The sequence below is a fragment of the Alexandromys fortis genome, unplaced genomic scaffold (assembly GCF_014885135.2).
Source record: "Alexandromys fortis isolate MF-2015 unplaced genomic scaffold, M_Fortis_MF-2015_v1.1 scaffold_8_9099976_23576923, whole genome shotgun sequence".
Classification (NCBI taxonomy): domain Eukaryota; kingdom Metazoa; phylum Chordata; class Mammalia; order Rodentia; family Cricetidae; genus Alexandromys; species Alexandromys fortis.
This window is the reverse complement of record NW_026067899.1, coordinates 11,111,689-11,136,846: the sequence shown is the minus strand read 5'-3', so window position 1 is coordinate 11,136,846 and position 25,158 is coordinate 11,111,689. Positions and strand designations below refer to the sequence as shown.

The 25,158-nt window shown below is 40.0% G+C and overlaps 1 protein-coding gene across 13 annotated transcripts in view; it reads right to left on the bottom strand.

Moving 5' to 3' along the window:
• Baz2b (bromodomain adjacent to zinc finger domain 2B) overlaps positions 1 to 25,158 on the bottom strand; it is a 321,551-nt gene that overhangs the window by 190,204 nt on the left and 106,189 nt on the right. The window contains exon 1 of one of the 13 annotated variants that reach the window (XM_050122579.1): positions 10,648 to 10,729. The exons of the other annotated variants lie outside the window; for them this stretch is intronic. The gene's annotated coding sequence lies outside the window, so the exon portion shown is untranslated. Of the gene's footprint in view, positions 1 to 10,647; positions 10,730 to 25,158 lie in introns of those variants that run through there. 13 annotated transcript variants of the gene reach the window in all.

Sequence of the window (25,158 nt, the reverse complement as noted above, 5' to 3'; positions counted from 1 at the left end):
AAAAAAAAAATATATATATATATATATATATATACTCACACACTTAAAACTAAGCTGAACTAGACTGCAGGAAATTTAGACATTTTTCTACTAAAATAATTTTGTTATGACTAATTAGGAATATTAAACAATTATTACATTGACAGGCTTGGGTTTCTTTCTTCCCCACTTAGGACTTTTAGAATGATACTATGCTATATAAGAAATCAGATTTAATGCTTTCTGGTTAACAAGAACTATGTAACTCTGGTCCTTACTATTTGACCACATGTTCACAATGTACTTAGGTGATCTTTCAGTACTATACCATAATGATTAGCTTCACAGGGAAATTATGAAACTTCAGTTAATTAGAATTATAAAATATTTTTAGGTACACAGATAAAAGAGAAAGATTTATGACATACATGCAATTAATTGCTAAGTATTTGATGAAACATGCTACTAAAAAACAACCAACAACAGCCTGGCAGTGGTGGCGCACGCCTTTAATCCCAGCACTCCTGAGGCAGAGACAGTAGGATCTCTGTGAGTTCGAGACCAGCCTGGTCTACGAGAGCTAGTTCCAGGACAGGCTCCAAAGCTACTGAGAAACCCTGTCTCAAAAAACAATAACAACAACAACAACAAAAATATAAGTGAACCTTAACGGCGCTTATGATGGAATATGCCAGTCACAAAGGACAAATGCACTAAGAAAGTCAAATTCATCGATATGGGAATCAACAGCTGGGTGTGCTTAATGGGGACAGGATTTCAGCTGGGAACAGGAAAAACATCCAGGGGAGAAACAAGGGTGACTGATGGTTGTGCAGCTACAGGAATATGCTTAAAGCCACTAATGGCTTTAAATGGCTAAAATAATAAATTTAATGTATGCTACAACAAAATTTTAAAGTGAGAAAATCAAGATACAAATCATAAACCAATCTTAAAACCATTATGCTGCCTAGTGTTTTGTCAACATTACACAAACTAGAATCAAAGAGGGAACATCAGCCAGGGAACTGGTGAGACAAGTCTGTGCGGCATTTTCTTGATTAATGACGAATGTGGGTGGACCAAGCCCATTGTAAGCAGTGCCTCTTGAGGACAGGCAGTCTTCAGTTGTATAAGAAAGCAAATTGAGTGAGCCAAGGAAAGCAAGCCAGTAAGCCCCAGTGGCTCTGCTTCAGTTCCTGCCTCGAGTTCCTGCCCCGAGTTCCTGCCCTGACTTCCCTCAGTGATGAACTGTTACCTATAACTGAACAGGAAATAAACTCTTCCCCTCAGGTTACTTGGTCCATGAAATGTATCACAACAATGAAAAGCAAACTAGGGCAGACATTAGTACCAGGACTGTACTGGTTTGTATCGCTGTAACAAACCTGACCATATTATGGAAGTGTTTGAAACTTTGAGCTGGAAAAGCCATTGAATGCTCCACTAATGAGCTATTCTGTGGAAGCTTAGAAGATAAAAGTGTTGAAAGAAATACAGCTCAGGGAAGCTTGTTAAGTTTTAGAGGGAACAGGACTCTGTCGGGAATCTATGTAATACATTTAATTTAAGAATCTATAGTTTGCTGGGCATTGGTGGCGTGCGCCTTTAATCTTAGCACTCAGGAGGCAGAAGCAGGTAGACCTCAGTCAGTTCGATGTCAGCCTGGTCTACGAAACGAGTTCCAGGACAGTTAGGACTACACAGAAAACCCCATCTCACAAAACAAAAAACAAAACAAACAAAAGCCTGTATTTATGGTTAATTGGACTGAAGAATCAGCTGTGGTTAGCAGGCGCCCAACAGCATGGAAGTGAAACCTTTGCTTTCCTGGGACCACAGAAGATGCTTAGCAGGAGTTGAAATGCCAGCCGTGATCACTAAGAGGCAGGATTATAGAGGCGAAGTCTTCTGGGAAGTATTTCCTCAATATCAGCACACAGAAACAGGGAGGGGAATGGAGGGACAGGGGAGGGCATGGCTGAATCTCAAGCTAGAAGCCAAGCTTGGTAACGTGTATGAGTCTTCCACATTTTACTGGATTTGAAGGCATCATGGAGAGTAGCTGGGGTTTGGCACAATGAGATAGGGCTGGAGTCCCGGAACAGGCCCAAAAAGGTGACTTCATGCATAGGTAGCGGAGACTTCAGCATATTGGGAGATGCCAGGACTGTGGGATGACCACCTAGGACAACACCAGACATGAAGTGCAGCCTGAGCCTACCAGATAAGTGGCATGAGCTACAGATGTCAGACATGGAGAGATAGGATAATATCTTGAGGTCAAGCAAGTATAAAAAGGTTATGTTTAATAGTGATGTATTTGTGCATAAGAGAACCAAGGAATCAACTACTGGGTAATATTTTGTCAACCTGACACAAACTAGTTATCAAAGAAGAAAGAGCATCAGCTGAGGAACTGACTCAAGTCTGCTGGGAACATTTTCTTGGTTAACAATAGATGTGGGAGGGACTTGCCTCCCTTGCCACCTCTGGGTAACAAAAGAAAGCACACAGCACACAGAGTCAGCCAGGTAAAGCAAGGCAGGAGGCAATGCTCCTCCATGATTCTGCTTCAGTTAATGACTCCAGCCTGCTGCTGCCCCTCTGTCCTTCAGTAATGAACTGGAATTGTAACACAGAAAACAAACCCTTCCCTCCTCATGTGCCTTTTCGTCTTGGTGTTTATTACAGCAACTGAAAGCAAACTAAGACAACCTTCTAATTTATTCATTTGCTTCTTGAAACAATCAAATCATTCTTTTTATTTGATGTAGTTCATATTTCTTGGGTATTTCATTTTGTTTGGAGACAAAGATCTACAATGTAAAGGTTGAAACACAATCCTTCCAGGTGCTGAGATTACAGACGTACACCACCACGGCTGACTTGATGTAGTGCTTTCTATGGCACACTGTGCTAGATCGGAACTGTAGCAGGGTACAGGAAACGGCTCTGCCTTAACAGAATTCATACTTAGGACACTGAAGAGCAAGATCAGAGAGGAATGGCAATAAAGGCAAACCTTGACACTGGAATGAAACCAGAAGTAATACTACAGATGAGGAAACTACAAGTGTCAAGACTTTAAAGTGGGAAGTCTTGGTGTTTAAAAACAAACAAAACCATCAGAAGGCCCAGGGCTGGTATACTGTAAGTTGTAACCGTGGGTAAGAGAAGTAAGCAGATATCACAGAAGGCCTGGACAGCAACAATAAATAATTTGGATAGAATCCGGCAGATACTGAAAGACACATAGTAGCTTGGACTAAGAGTGGTGAGGTCTGGGCTCCTTTTTTCTTTCACGATCACTAACCACAGTTAGGAATAACCTTGGAGTTGGGGCTGGGAGAGGAAAATTAAAACACAGACTAAGGAGCTCAGGGAAATGTCTCTCACAGAATCATCACTGGTGTTGACAAATGGTTGGGCTCATAATCAAGAACGACTTAAGCACACATGATGCTCAGGATTGGTGGTCAGTACCGGAGGAAGGGGCGAGAACTGAGTGAACTGCACTGCCCAGCAATGAGACGCAGAATCCTGGAGTAATGACGCTCCTGGGTCAGCAGGAAGAACAAGAGTTTAGTTTTCACTAGTTGCAGGAAAGGCAGCTTGATAAACTTGTTTTCTTCCTTTCTTTTTCTTCCTCCCTTTTTCCTTTTTCCTTTTTCCTTTCCTTTCCTTCCTGTTGGGAAAACACTTGAGGGCTGAATTTAGCCAGGTAAATTTAATGGTACCCATGACCATAATGTTTTTCCTGGAATCATGAGGACCAAGGCAGGAGGGAGGTAAAGAAAGCAGAAAAGATAGGGATTTCCCCATGAAGGGCGCACAGGTGGACTGTAACCCACAGAGGAAAAGGTCTCAAGCGCCTGCATTTAGCAGACCAGGACAGCACATCTGTCAACTGATCAGCTCATCTAGGGAAAGTGATGACGCAAGAGCTACAGAAGCATGATTAATTATTAAAAAAAAAACTAATAAATGTACAAAATTGTCCCAGCTACTGGAAAATAAATGAAGAGAAGCTGTGACTAGCTAAAGGTTATTTGAGAACTATTGAGAATATGGGGAGAATATACCACATATAGATAACTAAATTAAAATTTCTTTAGAACCATTATTTTATAATAGAGGCTGTCATGTTGGAAATATTGTGTAATGATGTATCTCATGATATGACAACAATGCCTTCCTAAACGACATGCATGCAGCTGTAAAGAATAAAAATAATGCCATGCACAGCTTTTATTTGATTACATACAGTGGGATTTAAATAGGATCAACATTAGACAAAGAGTGATGGCAGCAATTAAGAATGAAAAGCGTCTCCACGATCCCTCCCTTTGTCCTCCTCTTATTGACCCATTTCTACTTTTCCATTTCCCTCCTCCCCTTACACTCTGAATCAGCAGGCACTCAAGCAGCAAGCCGTTCTTCCATCATTCGCACAAGCTCCCTTTCCTCCACCCATGATTCCCACCATGTGCTCTTGCCTCTAAAAAACAGCTATGTTATAAAAACTATTAGCTAATTACATATTTGTACAGAATTAACTTAGGGACATTACTAAAATTCACATGTGAATACGTTTTCCTTATAATTATAAGGTTATTTTGCCTTTGGTGTATCTTTATACTTTGCCCTGGTCTATCAGATGGGAGGCAACATACAAAGGTACATAATATACACAATAAAAAGAGAACTAGGTAAGTTGAAAGAAAATAAAATGAAGCCAAAATAATTTGGGAATCCAAGACAATGCTACAGTAACCGATGACTTGCCTTTCCATTCACTGTAATCAGTGCAAAGGAGAAAGGACTGTCGGCGCAGTTCTCATTTTAATGCTATTTACATGTTCAGGAGGGGAAATCATCTTAAAAACACAAGAGACAGCCATGCAATCTGTGGACAATTTTACTTCTGTCAGCAAGTCAAGGGCTTGAGCACTTTAGCAGCTAGAATGATGCCCATCACTGCAAATCAAGGATAAGATCTGAAATATCCAGTAGGCTATGTGCTTCAATTTTTAAAGTAACAAAGCTTTTTACTGAGATAAAAATCCAACTTTATCATTTCAAAGTGTGATTCAGTAGTGTTGTAACACACATTGATGTGTTAATTCCAGAATGCTCTCTCACTACTCCCCACAAAACAAAACAAAACAAAACAAAACAAAACCATCATTAAGGCAGTCAGTCCCCTACTCTTTGTGTAGCCCTGGTGAATTCTCTCCTCACACGGAAGGTCTATTACCCTGCTGATCACATGGTATTTACAGAAAGGCACATTATTTAGCACTCAACAGATATTTACAGCTGCCAGAAAGAAAAGGTTAGGTATTGAGACAGTCTGCATCACATGAGAAACTATCCAAATCAACACATTACAGATGGAGAAACAATAGCACATCATTTATTCATCCTCACTTAATGAAGGCAGACAACAGAAACTGAAAAACTAAATACTGAAAAGAATTGTTTATATAAAGCTGACTATAAGCTAGCTAAACAAATTAAGCTCTCGTGTATGACACAGAGTTCTCCATGCAAACTGATAAGTTTAAAAGTTCTTACTTTGATTTCTGAGTTTCCTAAATGATTCTAAGAGTAGAATTTAAAATTATATGATGTGATTTGCTGACAGAAGAAAACAGATAATGACAGGTTGACACTTTTAGATGAATATCTAAACATTACTGGATATCATTTTAAATTCACTTGTTACAGTAAATAAGCAAGTGAGTTTCCTTGTCCCACTTAGAATGTATGTTCACATGCACGTTTCTACCATGTCCCCATATTAATTGCTTCTAGTATACAGATATTTTGTTTGTGATAGAACAAATAAAGTTTGCCTGAAAATCAGAGCTAAGGCCAGGCAGTGGTGGCGTACACCTTTAATTCCAGAAGGATCTCTGTGAGCTCAAGGTCACCCTGGACAACAAGACTGAATCAATCTAAAAGAGAAGCAGAGCTCACACAAAGGAGATCCCAGCACTTAGGATCAGGCACCTTTAATCCCAGCACTAGTGAGGTGAAGACAGGAGTGATATGGCTGGGGTAAGAGAGGAATATAAGGCGGGAGGAGACAGGAGCTCAGAGGCAGTCTGAGGATTCAGTCTGAGCATGCAGGCTGAGATTTCCTAGAGGCAGCATTTGGTCTAAGACTTTGTTGCACTTTCAGTCTGAGCATTGGTAGAGGTAAGAACTCTCTAGTGACTGGCTGCTCTGCTTCTCTGATCTTTCAGCATTAACTCCTATATCTGACTCCAGGTTTTTAATTATTGAGATCAACTAGAATTTATGCTACAGGCTTGTCTACCAATAGATGCATAAGCAGCATTTACTCAGTAACACACCAATGTCACCATCTCCTTAACAGACTAATCTCTTAGTGCTGAGACAGACTTGCTATGCAGCTCAGGGTGGTCTCAACCTCCTTCCTACCTCTGCCTCCCAAGTGCTGAGATTAAAGACATGCACCACCGCCTGGCTTTATTTCCTTTTCTTAAAGGTTTATTTTTATTTATGGGTTTGTGTTTATGTGACTGATGTCTTACTGATGTGTAGGTGCCCAAGGGTGTCAGAAGAAAGCATTAGATCTCTTGAAGCTGGAATTATAGGCAGTCGTAAGCACTTAATATGAGTGCTGTGATCCAAACACTGGTCTTCATAATTGAGCAGGAAGTCCTCTTAACGCTCTCAGCCACTGAGCCATCTCTCCACCCACCCCCATTATGTCCTGACCTGAATTTTACCATGTTTTTTGAAGAATGTTCATTTAGCATCAGTTGAAGACAATAGTCACCCTCCTTCCAGTTATCACATCTCCATATGTTAGATTGGAAGTGAGGAGTCTGAGTACATAATGCTTCTGTATCATGAATGCTATAATAAATACGTGAGATAGAACTTATTAAAAATTAATATGTTGCCGGCCTGTGGTGGCACACACCTTTAATCACAGCACTTACGTGGGAGACAGAGGCAGGCCAATCTCTGTGAGTTCAAGGCCAGTTTACAAATCAAGTTCCTGGACAGCCAAAACTATTACACAGAAAAACCCTGTCTCAAAAAACAAAGCTAAATAAATAAATAAACAAATGTTAAAGATGAGAGTGGCTGTTTCTGAAGAGTTCAAGGAACATCAGCACTGTCACATGTACAGAATGTGTTCTGCTTTCCTACTGCACACCAAGACACTGCAAAGAAGCTACACTGGTAAGGCTGAACTTCTTTTATAATTATTGGTTATATAATTTTATAATTATCCAGCTTACCAACCAGCAAATTCTCTACCACAAATTCATTAAACAGAAACAGCACAAAAAGATGCAAATGTAGTATTTGCTGTTTTACTTTCTTTTTCCTTTGGAAGACAAAGTCCACTATGGAGTGCGATTAGTCTCTAATCACTTTCTATGTACTCGAGCCTGTCTCAAAACTCGTGATCCTTCTGCCTCAGCACCCCAATGCTATGAATGTCAGCCATGCCACTACATCAAAAATGCTTACTAATTTAAGAAACTGAAAGAGTTGGGAATTTTTGAAAGTATATAAAAATAAAAAATACATTTATAAAAATGCATTTCTTAGTTTTATATTCTTAAAAGTACTTAACTTTTCTAGCTGCCTTATTATTGTCATACTGTTTTTTAAATGTATATAAATAAAAAGTGACCATTATTAAAAGTCAATCCACTTACGAGATTAACACAAACAGAAGCTCTGTGGAAGAAGCCTGTGTATGGTGTCTAACATACAGGATGTTGTCAGCAGCCCCTCTGGGGTATAATATGAATGTGGAGAAATGGACTTTTATCCTTGGTGTAAATAAAACTTAGAATCAGCCGGGTGGTGGTGGTGCACACCTTTAATCCCAGTACTTGGAAGGCAGGGCAGGTAGATCTCTGTGAGTTCGAGACCAGCCTGGTTTACAAGAGCTAGTTCCAGGAGAGGCTCCAAAGCTACAGAGAAACCCTGTCTCAGGAAAAATCAATCAATCAATCAATCAATCAATCTTAGGAGCGATCCTCTTACTTAAAAATCAACTTCACTCTTCAAAACTGACAGGTTCACTCCAGTACTTTTAAAGAAATTCCACTACATAGAAAATGTTAAGAGATGGAAAATAGGTGTTCAATCTGAAAATCTACCATATATATACATTGCTGAGAGAAAGTGACTCCCCTACCTTTACTGACCCTTTCCTGCTGTCTATAGCCCAGAACATTCTATTCCTTCCCCCTATTCCCCATCCCACCTCTTCCACCCTCTGTGAGAAGCAGCATCTTCCAGAAAACCTTCTTAACCGCCCCCACCGCCTTGCACTCTTCAACGTCAGCTACACTTGGCTGCATCTCCTGTGTCCTGACTGAACAACACCGCCATTGAATCACTAATTTAATATTGTCAGAACTTTTTCTACTAGTTTCTTTTTTTCATTCGTGAGATAGGGTCTTATCTTGTAGAAATGACTTGATTCAAATACGTAAATCTTCGTGCCTCCAACCATTAAATGTCAGGATTATTACTAAATGTAAGGATTTATCACCAAGCCCATCTAGAATGTTCCTTTTATCAAAGTGGTTCTGTTTGTTTGTTTTTGTTTTTCCCTTTAATTGGTGGGAATACAGCTCAGTATGGTGCTTGTCTTCTATGCCCAAGGCTTGGGTCCCATGCCTAGCATCAAAGCAAGCAAAAACAAACCCACTAATAGTGAAGCCAGTTTGTTCCCTCTCATTAGACTCTCTGGTTCCTTAGTGGTAAGAATTATGTTGATGTGGACAGAGTTCAGAGCCTGCTATAAAACAAGGAACCCTGGCACACTCCGCGCTTTAATCTGGAGGAATCTGGAAAGACGGGATGCACAGGAAGTTTACCCACAAAAGTCTTCGGCTTCTGTTTTGTACCTGACCCGTACATCCTAAAATCTATCATCTTTTGCAATCTTGAGATGACTTAGTCTTTTAAAGGGTGGAAATGCTAGACATTGTTAGACCAACAGGAGGAGATGGAAAGGGGATGGAATGGGAGTTCATAATTTAACCAACTATGCTTATGTAATGAAACACACTTAAAAACTAAAGGAAGGAGGCTGCGGAGCGTCTCCATTTGTAAAAGATCCAGTATTGAGAGGGTGGCACACCTCCATGGAGACGGAGGCCCCTATGATCTGGACCCTTTTGGGTAGTGCTCTAACTACCTCTTCATCTAGGTCTTCATTTAGATCTGTTCAAATAAATGGCAATAATAACTACAGTACTTTCAAAACCCAATGAGTCAATCTACCAAATAATGGAATACGAGGAGGTTTTGGGAACCTGCGATGGTAGTCATCCAGGCTGAGATGCAAATGGGACAGGAAGCCCATTTGTGCCTGACATCTGGATGGAACACTGTTGGAAATGGTTTACATTGCTGAACACACAGCATTATAAAACTAGATAATTCGTTTTGGGAAGAAAAACTCAAACAATATTGACAGTAACTATTTTGTATAAGGTAATAAAAGAGTGGAAAGTAAACGGATACACATACAAGGTGTTTATTCTGTTAATGTGCACAGCCTTGCTAGTATCACTTTTCTGAGCTGGGAACTGAATCCAGAGCCTTGAGCACGCACGCAAAGCTCTCCCAGAGTTGGTCATTTCTCCTGCTCTAGCCTATTTAGTGGCTATTCATTTAATGCGGATTTTAAATGCTAAAATAATTCTGCTTACTTATATATTTCTTGGAAATTATCCATTTTAGGTCAGACGTTTTTATCATTAGTGTCTATCTTCTATTGTAGTATTCTAATATCTACTTAGTCTGATATCTACTTAGTCTGAAATTAACAGAGCCACTCCAGTTTCCAGTTACTCATATTTGTAGAGCATTTTGCTTTCAGTCTACTTATATTTTAATGGGGTTCTCTTTTGACAGCACAAAGTAGTATTGTATTTCAAGATGACAATCAATTTCCTCTTAGCTGGTAAACACTGGACATTTATATTCTATTTAACTGCTGATACAGATGGATTTAATTTATTGCTGTTTTGCCATGGGTGTCAAGTCCTCTGGAACTGGAGTTATAGACAGTCCTGAGCTGTTATGTGTGTGCTAGGAATTGAACCCAGGTCCTCTAGAAGAGGAGCCAGTGCTCTTAACCACTGAGCCATCTTTCCAGCACCAAACTTACCACCTTTCTAGTTATTTTTTGTTATACATGCTCTTTATTCCTTCTTTTCTCTTTCATTCTTTCAGAATTATTTCTTTGAAAAAAAAGAAGGCAAAGGCAAGACAATGTATAGCTAAGACAACTTCAAAGCAAAATCAATTTCAATTATAAAAGCCAACTGTTTTGGTAGGTCAAGTCCATCCAAACACAAAAATATGGTTAGTATCTTATGATTGGGTAAGTTCAATTGGAAGAATTCAAGGGCAAGTCTATTTTTAAATTACTATAAACACTGATCACATTAATGAATGAAAATGAGAAAATTATATTATCCTTTCAAAAATGGAAAAATTCCAGTCATGGTTAAAAATTCTTATAGAATTTAGGATGACAGAAAGGGGGTAAGTAGGGGACTCAACATGACAACATATTAGCAGGCATGAACGATGAATTTAAGGCACTTCCCTATTATGGGCAAGAAAACAACACATGTTTATTACCGTCAATTCTATTCAGCATGGCCTTTGAACTTGCTACTTAATGGAGACAAGCATGTAGGATTTCTGGCTAGAAGCCCAGCTGAAGTCTAATCACGACCAGTATCAACCACATGACACAGCTGTCACCCCCATCTGAGCTCTGCAAAACAGACACAAAGCAGCCTTGCAAGACCAGCTCTGAATTCCTAACACACAGAAACCATGACATATAATAAAATCATTGTTTCAAGCCATTAAGGTTTTGGCTACACATAATCATAGTAAAACCTTTTGACTTTGACTAAATGAATAGTTTTATTTTTTTAAGAGAGGGTGGAGAGAGAGAGAGAGACAGAGAGAAAGAGAGACAGAGAGAAGGGGGTGAGTTTGGGCCCATATTGGAGGTCAGAGAAAACTATCAGGAATCAATTCTCCCTTTCTACCATCAGTACTAGAAATCAAACTCAAGTGATCAGGATTTCATAGCCAGTGATTTTAGCCACTAAGTCATCTCACTGGTCCTAAAAGAATAATATCAAAACTAATGTATAAATCCCAGCACTCGGGAAGCAGAGGCAGGCGGATCTCTGTGAGTTCGAGACCAGCCTGGTCTACAGAGCTAGTGCCAGGACAGGCTCCAAAGCCACAGAGAAACCCTGTCTCGAAAAAACAAAATAATAATAATAATAATAATAAAAATAAAAATAAAAAATAAATGGATCAACAGCATGTGAGCAACAGTTGTCCAATTTAAATTAGCAACAATATGAAAGACACTCAACCAGGTGATGAAAAGTAATAATTAGCTACCAGTTAAATCAGTCAAATTAAAATTGTAAATCTGATAATATCGTAGTCACATAGGACTCTTTAAGAAATTAAAACTTGATGCCGGGCAATGGTGACACACACCTTTAAATGCCAGCACTTGGGAGACAGAGGCAGGTGGGTTCTGTGTAGTTCTGTGTAGGCGGGTTGTCCTGGAACTTGGTCTGTAGACCTGGCTTGACTAGAACTCACAGAGATCCACCTGCCTCTGCCTCCTGAGTGCTGGGATTAAAGACGTGTACCACCACCACCATAACAACCAGCACTACTGCCCAACTTTTTTTACTTGTTTTGAGTGTGTGTGTGTGTGTGTGTGTGTGTGTGTGTGAGAGAGAGAGAGAGAGAGAGAGAGAGAGAGAGAGAGAGAGAGAGAGACAGGAGAGAGAGAACTGGGGGGGTCTGGCTTTTTTTTTAAGATTAAGGTAAAAAAATTTGGTGGGGAGGATCTGGAATGAGTTGGGAGAGGGAAACACATGATCAACATACATTGTATGAATTTTTAAAAAATAATATCCCTTTTACCATGTGGTGACTTCAATAATGACCCCCAATAGAATCATATACACCTACCAGGGAGTGAAACTATTTGAAAGGATTAGAAAGATTAGGAGATATGGCCTTGTTGGCGGAAGTATGGTGTCACTCAGTGTGGGCTTTGAGGTTTCAAAAGCCCATGCTAAGCCCAGTCTCCACTCCTCACCTTTCCTCTCCTCCCTCCCCACCACCACCTCATTGACTACAGATCAGGATGTAGCCCTGGTTTCTTCTCCAGCACCCTGCCTACCAGCCTCCTGCCATGCTTTCTGTCACGATGATAATGGACTAAGCCTCTGAAAAATAAGCAAGTCCCTAATTAAATGCTTTCCTTTCTAAGAGTTGCCTTGGTCATACTGTCCGTTCACAGACATGAAACAGTGGATATGACACACCATAATACTGCAAAATCACGAGCTATAAACTATATAAACATGAAAAACAAAGACTATGAAAAAAGGTGAAATAGTGTAGACAATAAAATGCTAAACAGATTTAACATCCCCTGATCCGAAAATCCAAAATCTGAAAAGCTTCCAATTCCAAAACATTGAGCATCAATGTGAACCCATGAACTGTGAATCCCACACCTGACTGACTTCACCTAATAGGCTGGAGTCAAAATACAGACGTTTGGAAAAAACCAAAACAACTATATACAATACTATCTTCAGGTTATGTGATTAAGGTATAGCAGAGACATAAATGCATTCCATGCTTAGAACTGGGTCCTGAACTTAAGACACCTCATTGTATATAACCAGATGCATTAAAATCTTAAAATAAAAGAAACATGAAATTTTTGTAGTCTCTAGTATTTTGTATAAGAGATACTCACCAAGCAGGGGTGGCGCATGCCTTTAATCCCAGCACTTGGGAGGCAGAGGCAGGCGGATCTCTGTGAGTGCGAGACCAGCCTGGTCTACAACAGCTAGTTCCAGGACAGGCTCCAAAGCTACAGAGAAACCCTGTCTCGGAAAAAAAAAAAAAAAAAAAAAAAAAGAGAGAGAGAGAGACTCAACTTGCAGTTCTACCATATGCCAAGTGGTCCTGCAGATGGTGTGTAGTACAATGATGCAGAAATACTTACATAGAAGCAACTAATAGATATCTCAGGAGACTGAGAAGGTGATATCAATGGTCAAGCCTATCTGTTATTTGTTTTTTTTTTTTAAAGATAAAATGGGTCTGGAGAGACAGCACTCAGTGGTCCAGTGTATTTGCTGCTCTTAGAAAGGACCCAGTTTCAGTTCGTAGTACCCACATTGCAGCTCATAACTATTTGTTCTCAAGTTCCAGGGAATCCAATTTCCTCTAAAGGCACAAACATACACACAATCAAAATATCCATACACATAAAATAAAAATAAATTTAAAGGGGCTGGAGGGACGGCTCAGAGGTTAAGAGCACTGACTGCTCTTCCAGAGGTCCTGAGTTCAATTCCCAGCAACCACATGGTGGCTCACAACCATCTGTAATGAGATCTGGTGCCCTCTTCTGGCCAGGAAGCATACAGACAGACAGAACACTGTATAGATAATAAATAAATAAATCTTTAAAAAAAATACTCACTTTAAAAAAAAATTTAAAAATAAGAGAAAACGTATGTGTATGTACATTTTACATTTATGTTCACAGTATTATTTACACATATCTATTGCAATGTCTTTGAAGTTTTAAAAAATGTTCTGAGAAGCCAGGCGGTAGTGCACGCCTTTAATTCCAGCACTTGGGAGGCAGAGGCAGGCAGATCTTTTGAGTTCGAGGCCAACCTGGGATACAAAGCGAATTTCAGGACAGCCAGGGCTGTTACACGGAGAAACCCTGTCTCAATAAAACAAAGTAAAAGAATTATCTGGCAAAATTCCATGACTCTCTCTGAGATTATAGTGTCCTACCTCAAATCCATATACATATTTTGTAATTTATGAATAATTATACTTTTATATTAGTTTGTGATTTATCAGTGAAATACAAAGAGCTAAGATCATTGCAGATGAGGAAACTGATTTCGGAGAGATTAGATGACCTAAAGGGGCCCAGACGACTCAGTGCGAACATGCCATAAAGCGACACAACTGGAATGACTTTGGTCACGTGTCATCGACCAAAAAATATGGTGGAATGGTTATGCAAAAGCGAAACCAGCACTCTGTGTATGCCAGGCAGTAGTGGCATACACCTTTAATCCCAGCACTCAGGAAGTAGAAGCAGATAAATCTCAATGAGTCCAAGACCAGCTTGCTCTACAGAGTGAGTTCCAGGACAACCAGAGCTACACAGCTAAACACTGTCTTAAAAATCCAAAAGAAGGGGGGGGGGGACAGAATCCAAGCCCTGTGACTATCCTGTAAGATCTAAATCAATAAAGCTACTTCCGCAGTGCTGCCTAGACACCTCATGGTACCACAGATGCTGTGACACTGCGTTTTGTACCATTCTCAAAAAAAACATGTAAAACTGTACTGTGTAAGAAGATTCTGATGTAAAAAACAAACATGCTATTTGGGAAAGCATACATGAAAATCATACAGGAAGACTAGTAGTGAGTATTGCCTAATACCCATCAGCTCTGTCTGCTAGGGAAAGCTCTTCACTGCGAAGTTTTAGCCTGCATCTTTATGATCGTAAAGAAGCCAAGAAAGACGGGCCAGCCAGTCTCTCCCTTGTCATGGATCCAAAACTGTCACTGTTGCAGAAGCTTGGCTGGAAGAAAATAAACTTAGCAGCTTCTTAACATTTATCTCTAACTTTATTCTGATTAGTGGTTACAGTTTATTCTTAATGCTGCTCTTGCAGAGGGCCCAGGTCCAGTTTTCAGCACCCACATGGTTGTTATAGCTTATAACCATTTATAACTCCAGCTTCAAGGGATCTGTCCTTTTCTGGCCCCTGAGGGCACCTTGTGTGTGCATACACAAACACAGACCAGCACATAACTTTAAAATGCAAAATAAATCTAAAAAACTAAAATTAAAAAAATACTTAAGAAATACAAATAGATGTCAGATTTTTCACAACTGTAGAATTTTACCAACAAGGACTGCAGATAGACAGCGGGAGGAGCTGTAAAGAATCCACAAGCATATCCTTAGGTCTCTTACTACTTTAATTTATGTGCATTGGTGTTTTGTCTACATGTATGTCTGTGTGAGGGTGTCAGAGCCCCTAGAACTGGAGTTACAGACAATTGGGAGCCACCATTTGGGTGCTGGAAACTGAACCCAGGTCCTCTGGAAGAGAAGCCAGTGCTCTTAATCACTGAGCCATCTCTCCACATCTCTCTAGCCCTGTTATTACTTTTCTATTGCTGTGTTAAAACACCATGATCAAGGCATTTTGTTTTGTTTTGTTTTGGGGGTTGTAGCAGCAGCGTAAGTGAACGGCAGACGGAAATTATAATAAAATATTTAGCTTTAATTAGGGAACGACTCACAGAACCGAAGTTCCAGGAAAGCAGAAGGGAAGGCGGGGAGCCCGCCTGCAATCTTTATAAGTAAGATATATCCTCGGGGGACCCTGCCCTACAAGCAAGGTGATTGGCTGGGTCTCCCCTACAGGGGGTTTTCAAGATCAGGTTTCCCAGTGTAGCTTTGGCTGTCCTGGAATGTCTGGCCTTGAACTCACAGGTGTCTGCTTGCTTCTGCCTCCTTTGAGTGCTAGAATTAAGCCTCGGCCTCCCAAGTGTTAGGATTAAAGATGGGTACCACCACTGCCCAGTCCAAGGGAATTTATTAAAAGAAACATTTAATTGGGCCTACAGTTTCAAGTCTAAGGTGGCAGAGCAAAGGTATGGTAGCAGGAACAGTTAAGGACTTACATCTCAAACCACAAGGAGGCAGAGAGCACATTGGGATCGTATGAGGCTTACTTCTGAAGCCTCAAAGTCCACCCTGGTGACATGCATTCTCCAACAAGGCCATACCTCTTATTCCTTCACCAACTGGGGACCAAACATAAGCGCCTAAAGGGGCCATTGTTGTTCACAATATTGCATGACCTACATAAGTCTACTCTTATATGCAGGTGAGTTAACCTTCCCACACTCACATGGAAAAAAAGGAAGCCGAACAAAAATTCTGTCATTAAAAGGTATGACAAAGCTGGGCAGTGGTGGTGCACGCCTTCAATCCCAGCACTCGAGAGGCAGAGGCCAGCCTGGTCTACAAGAGCTAGTTCCAGGACAGGCTCCAAAAACCTACGGAGAAACCCTGTCTTGAAAAAAATCCAAAAAAAAAAAAAAAAAAAAAAAAGCAGCAGCAGCCATTTAGAAAGCAGCATGAAGAGCCTGTGGATCCGCCTCTCCTGAAAAGATGCGATTCTAGGGCTGGGAATGGCAACTCAACGCGAGTCCTTCCCTGGATGCACAAGGCCTATGACCAGTGTATGACCAGTCAACAACTCACAAACAAGTAAATACAAAGTAAAGAAAATGTACAGATAGGTTTCATTTTTGTCTTTAACAGTTCTAGAGATGTGAAATCCACTCTACTACTTAGCTATACGCCAACTCCCATAACAGTGTCAAAGTCAGGGGAAGGAGCCATTTCCTTTATAAACGGAAACAAAGGGAGCGTATCACTATGCCAATTTCTACAAAGAAAGCACATGAATATTGAAAAATAATTTCTCACAATTAGCCATACGAAATCGTCAGTGACTTTCCCAAAGAACTGTCTAGCAGTGCAAGGATGTACAAGACGAGCTGCAGGGAAGTGCTCCTGCAGAGTCCCCATCCTTCAGCCTGCCTGAGCTACAAACTGGAAAACAATGAACATAATTTCAAGGTCACACTCCCACCTTAATAACTGCCCAGTTTAAGCCTGCAAATCCTCCTCATCTGTCACTAACAGAGTTCCCACAGTAGTTTGAACGTCTATATCATTATTATGGGAATCATTTCTATTTTTCTCAATTTAATACATTCCTAGTATTGCTCCTTTTGCTTTTGTGTTAAATCATGTGCATATTTGAGAGTGTGTATATGTAAATCTATGTGTACATGCATATGTATACACATGCATCTGGAAACCAAAGGACCACCTTAGGTATCATCCACCTCCTTTGAGGACAAAGTCTCTCACCGTCGTGGAGCTCAATTAGTCATCAACTCCTCGGTAGCTTCCCATCACATCCTCCTTAGTGCTGGGACTGCAGGCGCATATACCACGTTTGGCATTTTTACATGGCTTTTAGGGGTAGAACCTGACTCCTCGTGCTTACAAGGCAAGTCTGCTGATAGCTATCTCTCTAGCCCATGTTGCTAGTATTTCTATAAACCATTACTAGTATTTCAGTATATTGATTATTCTTAGACGCTTAGTCAATAGCATGCATGAATTGGCAATGAAATTAAAAAATTAACCACAAACTGACATATGCACCCCATTTACTCTTGATCATTAAGAATAAACAAACTACTAAAAAGCATGTAATTTGATTTTATTAAGTTTTACTCCAGTATTGTTGTGTAAAGTATCCAAACCATCAATATAGATCTTTATAGAATGTACAAGTGGTGTTATTATATTTCTAAGGAAAAATTACAAATAGCTTTGCTTCTTTTAGCTGAAGTAAACTACTGAGATTCTCAAAAAAAAATTCCTGCAGAAATAAGCTATATAGTTACTGGATTAACATTAAAATATTTGTATCTTGTACTATTCTATGAAAACTTTAAATTAAGTGAGCATCTTAGTTCATATCCTAAAATTCTATATGCTTATGATTTGATACAACTCCTTTTAATCTTATCTGCATTTATAGTTCAATATGAATTCTGGAAGGCCCTGGACTCAAAGAGTGCTCTTCTCTATATATCTAGCTATTAGTTAGAACTGAAGACCGACTATTAAGACCTAAAGAAATACAGCAATGCAAAAACAAAAAAAAAAAAATGAAAAGGTGCAAATGGGCAAGCAAGTGGCTCAAGCCTTTAATCTAAACATTCAGGAGGTGTGGGTCTGACATGAGGGTCTCAAATTCAAGGCCTCCTGGCTATTTAGCAAGACCTTGCCTCAGACCTCAAATATTCTCTCTCTCTCTCTCTCTCTCTCTCTCTCTCTCTCTCTCTCTCTCTCTCTGAAACAAAGCAAAAATGAGAATTCAAAGCAAGTTCAAATAGAAATAGGAAAAACAAGTTAATTTAATCCACAGACATTGCCCAACTGCTTATTCTAGACAGATTTGTGCACTAAAACAAGAGTACACAGATTAGATAGTTCGTAGAGTCGAGAAGGGTATGCAGTCTGCCTCACCAACTGACAAACACCATGAAGCCCAAAATGAAATATGTAAAATTACTGCTTAAAGTTAGAAAAGATTTGTCACTAATTAATCACTGAACTTCTATGTCTAAAGATCTAACCTATAAAATGAGAACTATGAACTCTAGATCTCTTATAAACAAGATAAAACAAACAAAAACAGTATGAACAGACTAAAAATTGGAACAGACCAACACCAACAAAAAGAGCATTTGGGTTCTATGTTTAAGTACTTTACTACCCCAGCATGCAAACCTGATGGTTAGCATCTGATCCTGGCACTCACACTTCTGACGTCATACATGGCGCATGCGCCTAAACCTACACTGACACTCTCACACTGTCTCTTTGCCTCTCTCTCTACAAACAAGCAAATCGATGTGATAAAGTCTTAAAAAGAATGACACACAGAGGAGTGTCAGCATGCCAGGACTACAGCTCTGATTTTCCTTTAACTCGGTCTTAGTTCCCATCTAAGTAAGATTATTGCTGAGATGCATTAATTATGAAAGATTATTATAAAGTTACATTAATTAAACTGAACATGGTGGCATACACCATTAATTCCAACACTCATGAAACAGAGGCAGGCATCTTTGGGAGTTCGAGGCCCTCCTGGTCTACAGAGTGATTTCAGGACAGCAAGGGCTACACAGACAATCCCAGTCTGGCGGCATAGGGGTGCATGTCAATGGTGTGATCTGCTCTTTGTAAAAATTACACAATTATATGGTGAAATATGATCAGATAATTATACATACCATTTAACCTCTTTGGAGATCCAGAAGACACAAAAAAGAAAATATTTAACTCTGCATTAGCCTCTGGTTTCCCAAACTTAGAGACAAATTTAACAGCTCTCTAAAAAGGAACGCTTTAAAAAACGTTTATGTGCTACTGTGTACTTTTTATGAGAAAACTGCTTTATACATTCATATAAACTACAAATTAATACATAGACTAGCCAGATTTTTTAAATACATATTAATAAAGTGTACAAGGACCTACAGCAGTTTTGCTGTGTGTGCACACACCCATGAGGACATGTGTGGGCCAGGGGTCAATCTCATGTGTCTCCCTCCATCCTTCTCACCTCATTAGTTGAGACAAGGTCTTTAATGAACCTGGAGCTCACACTCTGGCTGGACTGGAGGGCAAATGAGCCCATATGGTCCTCACACCCCACCTCCCAGCTCCGGGACTCCGGCCGGCCGGGCACAGCCACCAACACACGCCATGTATGACACAGGAGCTAAGAATCCACACTCACACCCCTGTGCAGCAAGCACATTAGTCATGACTTCCCCAGCCTAGCAAAGCAGGACAAGCAATTCCGGAAGAGCAGCTGACAAGAGCATAGGTAACCAGCTCACTACCTAAGTGGACGTATGAATATTTCCAATAAAAATTTAACTTTTGAAATAAAAACAAGGAGTGAAGAAAATGTAGATATATCCAAAATACTGACCTTTTTTTCCTCACTGAAGTCCTGGAGATGAAGTCCAAGCCTGTTCGGGCTAAGTGGCTGGAGCTCTACCACTGAGCTACAACCCAGGCTATTATACATGTAGTCTCCAATATGCATTCCTTATGAGTGTATCTGTGACAGACTGGAACAAAACCTCCTAAGACACCATTAATCCCTATTTGTGAAAAGAAAGAGTAGCAAAATTTACACACTCATAATAGTCAACTTCAATTGAAGAGAAATTCTCAATGTTATCTGATCTTATGAACTACCTGCGTCATTTGTAAATTCAAAAAATATTAAGTACAATTATACAGAATATATAGCAACAATATCAAAAATACTTACACACAAAAGAAAAAATTCTGACAAGTTATTTTGCTATGACTGGTCTGCATATATAAAACAAAAAGCATATTCTTTTGTAAACTACATATGAACAATGCAAACCAGGTGTGCTAAACACTGAATGAACAGACCCTCACACACACAAGGAAAAAGAAAAAATCCCAGCCTGTGTCATATAAGAAGGTTAGCATTGCTGGGCAGCGTGGCACAGGCTCGTAATGACAGCACAGAAGAGGCTGGGACTGGAGATACTGAGTTACAGGCCAGCCTATGCTACATAGTGAGACAGTGTCTAATAGAGGAGGAAAAGGTTCCCCAGCTTAGTGTAAAGTAGAATAAATATAATAAAAGATTTTACTGGTTAGGCTTGGTGGCCCGTACCTTTAATCCTGACATTCAGGAGACAGAGGCTGGCAGATCTTAGAGTTAGAGGCCAGCCTGGTCTACATACTGAGTTCTAAGATAGCCAGGGTTATGTAAAGAAACCTTGTTTCAAAAAACGAGAAATAAAAATTTGACTCATTATTCCATAAAAAATGTACTACACCTATTATGACAGTTGCTGTCTAAGCGCTATTGACAGTAAACAAAAACCTTGCCTTCTTTATGGAAACAGACAGGCAGAGTATCTGGGAAAAAGGCATTGAGGCAAGATGGAGAAAGTCACACTGAAGGATAGATTTGAACAAGGGTTCAAAAGCAATGAAAGAATAGAGAATGCAAATGTCTGAGATCTGACCCAAGAAACCAAGAGCCTAGTCTAGCTGGTCCAGTCACCCAGAAGAAGCATCAGGAAAGCGTGTCAAGTTGGACTTGGTAACTCTTGCCTTTAATCCTAGCACAAAGGAGGCTGAGGTGGAAAAACAGCAGTTTGAGGTCACCCAGGAACACTTAGCAAGATCTTCTCGATAATCAAACAGTGAGGTGACAAAGAGTGAAAGGGGCCACATCCAGCCTTCCCATCACTAAAGAAGCACAAAGGGTGGGCTGAGCACACAGGCACCATCTGATTTTGATTGGAAAACAATCACTTGGCCTGCTGTGTTTCAAAGGCCAGTGGGGTTCCATGAACCTTGTAGTGGTTTGTAAATGGTCCTCAAAGGAGTGGCACTGTGAGGAGGCGTGGCCTTGTTGGAAGAAGTATGTCTCTGTGGGGCGGGCTGTAGCGAGCTGCTTGGTGTCACACCTGATGGAGATGTACAATCAACTCCTGAGATGGCTAAGGCCTGACCTATGCTGTGATCACGCAATGATTATCAGCTGCCTGCATATGTGTGAACCTATGGGCAGTGCCCACTTGGCAGTTCGGGGTTGGCAGCCCATGCCTACTTAAGGGCTGGGAGAGGTTTGCCCAGAGAGAGAGGAGAGAGGAGAGAAAGAGAAGGAGAAGGAGATAGATTGCTGTGAATAAAGTCCTGGAATAAACTGCAGTGAGAAGAGCTCCGGTGGTCGTGTCATTCCTTGCAAGACAAGGGTGGCCGTGACAGCGGGCTTTGAGGTCTCTTTCTCAGGCTTCACTCAGTGTGACCAGCAAGGTCACTGTTACTGACTTGATATAAACTCAGTTTTTATTTTAAATATGAGTAAGTCAGATCTAATACTCAGAACTAGAATCCCTTCTTCCCTCTGCTTCTTCCTTCCTTCTGTTTTTCTACTTGTAGGATTTAATTTAAATAAAACTCATTTTCTAAAAAATTGCATTTCTTTTTTTTGTTTTGTTTTGTTTTTCGAGTCAGGGTTTCTCTGTGGCTTTGGAGCCTGTCCTGGCACTAGCTCTGTAGACCAGGCTGGTCTCGAACTGACAGAGATCCGCCTGCCTCTGCCTCCCGAGTGCTGGGATTAAAGGTGTGCGCCACCATCGCCCGGCAAAATTGCATTTCTTTAAAAACAGCATCTACTTATTGTTGGCTTTAAATAGGATAAGATTTAATTTTATTTGTATAAGTGTTTTCCCTGAAAATATATATAAGTACTATGTCTGGTGCTAAAAGAACGGGGGTTACAGACAGTTTGAAGCCACCATGCGGCTACTGGGAACTGAACCCAGGTCCTCTGCAAGAGCAGAAGTCTCTCCATTCCCTCCTTTCTGTTTTGTAAGACAGACAGACACACTGTAGCTCAGGCTGCTTGAAACTTACTATGCAGATAGGCTAGGATGGTGTCAAACTCACGGCAATTCTCCTGATTCAGCATCCTAAGTGCTGGGATTCCAGGTGTAAGCCACTATATCTGATGGAACTCAAAGTTTTTGATCATTTTATTTATGTTAAAGATACACAGTATTTATTGTCTTTACAATAATTATCTGTTTCTATAATAGTATTAAATCTTCATATTAAACTTAAAAGCCTACATTTAACTATTAACTTATTATCTATACTTTAATAGTATTTTATATCCAACACACTTAAAAGGGAACTCAAAAGGATTCTCAAAACTAGAAGGTTTTACACTTTTAAGCCTTACAGTATGTAATTTCATGTGGGCTGAGGACATGTCAGTGGTGGAGTACATGTATGAAGTCTCTGGTTCAATCTTCATGAAAACACAAAAAAGTGCTCTGATTTTCTAACACAAACAGTTCCACATAGCCCGGAATTGAGCATGACAAAGGTTTATTTATTTGGGGATAAACTCATAGTAAAGCTAGAATCTGCAGTCCTCTGCGCGTGCTGGGAACTGAACCGAATCCAGAAGCAAAAAGGGTCACACATGTTTGGCTGTTAATGCTGAGTCATGAAGCCTTCTCTTAAAAGAATTGTGCCTCTGCTTGCCTCTAGCAAACTGAGACAACCCAAGAAAATGCTGCTACCAAGAAGCTGTGCTTAACTCTGTTCTTTTGGGTCTAAAATTCCTTCCCAAGCTCTCTCAGAAGGACATGGGAACCTTACTAGTAGGTCACAGCCTCATGGCAATACACAGATTAATAGAAATGGGTTAATTTAAGATATAAGAGTTAGTTAATAGGAAGTCTGAGCCAATAGGCCAAACACTGTTGTAATTAATATATTTTTCTATGATTATTCGGGTCTGGGAGGCCAGAAATGAAAAACCAGTCTCCATTAACAAAAGTTTGCTTGTTTTGTTGTATTTATTATCTGCTTGATAGAAATAATTAAATTAGCCAGTCCCATATACAAACAAATTGCTACCAAAATTATTACCCACTTATCTTTGCTGGAAACAATTTATCAACTTCAGGCATATTTGTTTTACTGAAAAACATTAAGTAAAGATATCGACACTGTGCTGTATCTGAACATCATACTGCTGTGAGAGGTCATTTTGAACATCTATAAAACCAAGTATCACTGAAGAATTACTAAAACCATTTCAAAACCCAAATGTGGTGACTCATGCCTTTAATCCTTCCTAATACTCAGAAGGCAAAGGTAAGTAGATCTTTAATATGTGTAGAATATGTTTAGCTTTACACCTAAAAAAAAATTATAAATGTGGGTTTATCTTTTCCATGACCATCTACTCATTTGTTCGTTTCTGTGTGCATTCGGATGTGGTGTCCATGAGTGTGCATGCTCACCGTAGAGAACGTGGCTCCTCTCACAAGCTCTACTTTACTCTGTTCGGGCAGGTCACTCCCTGAGCCTGGGGGTGCCTGACCAACAGCTCCCAGATCCTCCACGTCCATGCACCCACAGCATTAGGGTTAACAGGCACACTGTGGTCATGCCTGACGTTTTAGTGGGCTCTGGGGATCTGAACTCAGGTCCTCCCTCACACGTCCACAGCAAGTGCTTATCAACTGCCAACGCTCTGCTAAAACCTTACATGTCTGGAGTTCGCTACCAAGAAACGGTATTTCTGAGATACACACTAACAGCAAAACAATAAAGCTTGGTTGAAGTAGTAGAATCTAGAAAAATGTTCTTGAGAGCGAGAGTCTACATGCAGACTACAGGACTGAACAAAAGCATTTCTTCAACAGTGAAATATTGGACCTGGTGAGATGGCGCATATTTCCGAGCCCAACGACCTGAGTTCCACTGTTGAAATGGAAGGCGACAAATCAACTTCCAAAAGTTGTTCTTTGGCCTCCACACGTGCACTGTAGTACACCAAGCTCACATTCACACACATGCATCATACACACATAAAACCAAGAAAATTTTATAAAATTAGAATAGTAAAGGCAGTTTTTAGTCTAAGATGAAATTATGGAGGCCAACTTCCATCACGATTTAGAGAAAATTTTGCTATTAATATATGATGTATGGACTGAGACGATGACTACTACAGAGTTGAATGTTAGGTTATGCTTTATACAGATAAGAAAACTATTGATGAAAAAAGCATGGATTTCATACTACAGAAGAACATCCACAGAGGTGTTCTTACTTACGTGGTCAGTGTCTTGCACATAATCAAAATATATAAGGTACATTTTTAAGTTAAATGAACTACTTCAGGTGGGGAATAGACAGAAATCTTTAATAAATAAATAAAAAGAACTAGATAATAATAAGCCTGAGCTAATAGGCCAAACAGTTTATAATTAATAAGCCTCTTTGTGCTTCTTTGGGACAGAAGGGCTGCAGGACCAGGCAGGACAGAAACTTCTGTCTATAGAACAGGCCTATATAGCACTCTTCTGTCCTCTGTATAAGTATAAACAAAATAAATTCTTCCCTCAAATTGTAAAAAAAAAAAAAATTAACTACTTCAAATCAACTTCCCTTTAAAAAACAAAGAAGAGGACTTTAAAGGTTATGGGGAGGGGCAAAAATTAAAAATACTTCTGGTTGCTGGGTGTGGTGGCGCACACCTTTAATCCCAGAACTTGTGAGGCAGAGGCAGGTGGATCTCTGAGTTCAAGGCCAGCCTGGTCTTCTAAGTGTGTTCCAGGGCAGCCAAGGCTACACAGAGAAACCCTGTTTCAAATAAACCAAAACAAAAAACTTCTAGTTCTACTGGCAAAATGACAAAGTCGCTTGCTGCCAAGGTTGGAACCCTCATTTTGATCCTCAGGATCCCGTGGTAAAAAGAGAAAACCGACTCCAGAAAACTGGTTTCTGACCTCCACACATGTTCTCTGGCATGTATGTGCACCCATACCATGAAGAAATATA